The sequence below is a fragment of the Austrofundulus limnaeus genome, unplaced genomic scaffold (assembly GCF_001266775.1).
Source record: "Austrofundulus limnaeus strain Quisiro unplaced genomic scaffold, Austrofundulus_limnaeus-1.0 Scaffold417, whole genome shotgun sequence".
Lineage (NCBI taxonomy): Eukaryota > Metazoa > Chordata > Actinopteri > Cyprinodontiformes > Rivulidae > Austrofundulus > Austrofundulus limnaeus.
The window spans coordinates 341447-345314 of record NW_013952819.1 but is presented as its reverse complement, the minus strand read 5'-3'; the positions used below and the strand labels follow the sequence as shown (position 1 = coordinate 345314).

General features: G+C 38.9%; 1 protein-coding gene across 2 annotated transcripts in view; it reads right to left on the bottom strand.

Moving 5' to 3' along the window:
- Positions 1-3557, bottom strand: part of LOC106528991 (insulin-like growth factor 2 mRNA-binding protein 1) — a 6039-nt gene extending 2482 nt beyond the window's left edge. The window contains exons 1-2 of one of the 2 annotated variants that reach the window (XR_001311572.1): positions 3038-3557; positions 1416-2948 (exon numbers count right to left, since the gene is read on the bottom strand). The gene's annotated coding sequence lies outside the window, so the exon portion shown is untranslated. Of the gene's footprint in view, positions 1-1415; positions 2949-3037 lie in introns of those variants that run through there. The other variant, XM_014024288.1, reaches the window with a different exon arrangement.
- Positions 3558-3868: the final 311 nt, after the last annotated feature.

Sequence of the window (3868 nt, the reverse complement as noted above, 5' to 3'; positions counted from 1 at the left end):
GCAGCAAAACATATTTACCCCTTTCTATGTGGACTAAAAGATGAATATTTCGAAACTAAATCTTTTTAATATTTTTTATAAAATATGTACGAAAATTTTTTTTCTTCATTTGAGAAACCAAATCGATCCTAAAGTATTTAACATGTGGAATCGATATGGGATCGATCCCAGCACTCCTTTCTTGCTGTTCTAGAGAAAGCAAGGTCTTATGTGTAATTTTTATTTTCTAATGACTTTATTCTACTTTACATAACATGATAGCGTACACTTAATGTGTTAATTTTAGCATATGTTCAACCACAAAGCTAGCTATGACTGTGTAAACATAAATGTATTTATTTTAAAATTCARTATTACCCGCACAGGTTTTTACACCACTGCTCCTTTCCTTTCCCTCACTTACCTACATTGGGTAAATTAAATACATTACCTGGTGTATTTTAGAATACATACAACCTATAAATTCACGTGAAGACACTGATAATCATGCTTTATGATTGTGTGGTAACAACATAAAGAAACTTGCCCTCAAACTGTTCCTCCGTCCGGCACATAAAGCTGTAGCAGCTGCCTGTAAACACTTATAAACTACGGTGCAGAGCTTGTTAAATAAACTTATAAAGGTTGGGTTAAAAAAAAGTGAACGTATATTCATGAATGACAACTTTTCAAAATGGCGGAAGCAACAGTTCTACTGGCCCACACGTTCCAAAATGGCGGCGGCGTCAGTCCTGCTTCCACTGGCTGTTTTCCACGGCGGCGCTTTGAGCTCACCGGGCCGCGCCTGTTCAGGCCCTGTCATTTGTTGCGTGTTTGTTGTGATGTGGGGTTGGGTTTTCAGCGGGTCTCGGACCGTGTGAGAGCCCGTTTTCACTGCGTCTCACTGCCGCAGGAACCCTCTGCGCCGCCTCGGTGCATCTAAAGTATGAAAGCTTCATCATTGAGACAAGAGGAGATTCTGCACAATTTTAATGTGTGCACAGGAAAAGTCTCTGTTATTTAACTATTTGATCCAGATTATTACTTTTGTTTCAAAGCAAATAATTAGTTTCCTATAATTAATTTAAATTCATAGTTTGGGACACTATTTAAATGTAAGATTACATCTCTAAAAAACTAATTATTGGAATTAAAGTGATAAAATGCAAATATATTTCAGACTTATCTGCTTAATTGGGCTTCTAATTATACCGTTTGCTACTAGTTTTGATTTTATCTAATTTTTTGCTCCCCCGTTTTTTGTTTTTTTTTCCCCTGAGAGGCTAAAACTGCTCCCCATGACCCACTTCTCAGCTTTTCCTGAAGCACACACAGGTCAAAGGTCAGTTAGCAGAGCAACAAATCGTTTCAGACCTTTCTCAGTTCCCTTATCAGAAAATATAAAACACGCTTTTTTTAATAGGGAAAAAAAAGACAAAAGTGAAAAWTTTCTTTATTTTTCTCTCAGTGCAATCGTTCAGGGTCAAACAAGTTTCATGTATGCCACAGGACATGCAGGTTTTAGTGATTTCATCCTGGGGAAACATTAAATTCTTCCCATCATAAGCTCTCATAATAAAACCTGTTTATCCAAAAACAAATTGTAGTTGGAGCAGAATTCAGTGTACAACTACTTTATAATACTGAGTGGAAATGTCAGATGGCTAAAAATCTGAAAGCACCAGCAGCACATAATTAAAAATTTAAAAAACTGCAGAATTGAGGTTGGTGAGTTATCACAGATGTATGATGATCATTTTTCTTTCTTTATAAAATAAGCTGTTTAGTTTACGCTGGCTGGCTGACAGTTCTGATGCTCCAAACACCATGTTCACAACAAATACACACACATTTCAAGGGTTGCGTTTATATCTGCACACAAATGTCAAATCAAAACTTCAAAACCAACCAAGTCTCATGTGATGGTAAAGTGTTACAGTGGTACACATTTATTTATTTTTGTACAAGTGCTGCCTTTAATGTTATCTATACTCAATAAAAACATGCATGCTTCACACATATTCCACAGAAAGACTAGATTAACAAGAAATGATAATTTCCTAATGTGTTTTTTTAACTTCCTAAAAAAAATCCAGACCAAGTTAACAATGTGTGTGTTGGGGGAGGGGTTGATAAGCAGAGGTCAAGGGTCATGAAGGAAAAGGGTTAAATGGAGGGGAATGCAGAGGTAGGCGGTCACAGTGAAAAAGGAGCAAAAGTTCATCTCCTGCCTTCTGTGTGTGTGGCATGAAGCTGCCGCCTTCCAGGTTAGGTTAACGTGGGAACAAAGATTTAACTTTCACCGTTACCAGTTGTGTTGTGTTGTTTTTTTTTGTTTGTTTGTTTGTTTTTGTATCTACTTCTGCACACCGTTTTAGCTCATAAAAAAGATGGGTGATTTTGTAACTTTTATTAAAAAGTTCAATTCCAGATGGATACAAAAGGTTTACAAAGACCCTAAACAGCCCCAGGAGTTCTGATCCATCATCAGGAAATGGAAGGAATGTGGGAACATGTCGAGAGCAGGCCGTCCCCACAAACCGATCCAATATTGATATCRGATCAGGACCCTCCTACTTCTTACAAGATTCATAAAAACYGGTTCATAAGATGTTTTGCTGWCTTCGATGCATGCAAAAATATTATCGTCTGCTTTGATGAGCTTTTTTGTTCCATGGATATCCATCCATCTTTACCTCCTTTTTCCATTTCAGGCTGCAGAGGAGCTGGTGTCTCTCTCCATCAGTTGCTGTGAGAGAAGTGGGGACACCTTGGGCATGTCTCCAGCCCATCAGACACACACCTTGAGACAATTTGGAGTTTCCAAGTAAAGTTAACGTGCAGAAAACCAGAAAACCCATGTGTGCACAGAGCAAACACAAACTCAACCCAGAAAGGCCTCAGTCAGGAATCAATCCTGCAACCTTCTTGTGAGACAGCAGTTCTAACCACTGCTCCATGATGAAGCCCTGTATGGTGGTTGTCAAACAGGTTAGGGCTCAGTATGGTTGATCAGCAGATGKTTACGTGGTTGTTCAGCGTTCGTTTTTGCACACACCTTTCAAAGCCCCTTGAGACACTGAGCTCCTGGGAAACCCCCTCCCGCTGCGGTACACGTCACTGCACGGAGTTTCTTCTTGCTGGAGTCTACAACGTAAAAAAAAATTGGAGACCCATCATCCTACGTTATTTGTGCACAAATCTGTCGCAGTTAAACCCCAAGTCAGTAGTGTGAACTACAATATAACGTGAATGGATAAACGCAAAAACCACATTCATGTAAATTCAGTGTTCTTTGTGGTGGTTTCATGTGAGTTGAAGACAATGGACCTCATGCAAGAACATGTCCGTATTCTTATCCTAAATTCCTCTTACTTTTGTTCGTATGAAGGGTTCGTACGAACATGCCACATCAGATTCAACAAACTCTTCTATCTTCAGGAAAAGTGTGTAAATGAGCTGTGTTAATTGATGAATGCGTTTCAGGTGCTCACGCACGAGAAGAGGAGATTAGCATAATTACCACCCCAAAAACACCATATAAGGCTACGTTTCCTGCCCCACATACCAGGAAGTGTCCATTCATAAATGACATCGCAAAGTAAAAAGAACTTCACGAGTTCAGAGATTGAAGTCCTGCTGTCAGAGATCCAGAAAAGAAAATCTGTCATTTTTAGCAGGTCAGACCTGCTAAASMCAAGGAATGAAATGATGACTGCTGTTAATGTCGTGTCTCCTGTGGGTCATTTACAGTCACAGAAATAAAAATCTAAATCATAATTATCTCTCTCTAGTCCTACTCCGGGTTTGCTTCGGTCAAAAATTTTTAATATAAGTGTAAACAACTGGGTTACATGTTTTTTATTTATTCAGAAGAACAGCAGTCGCC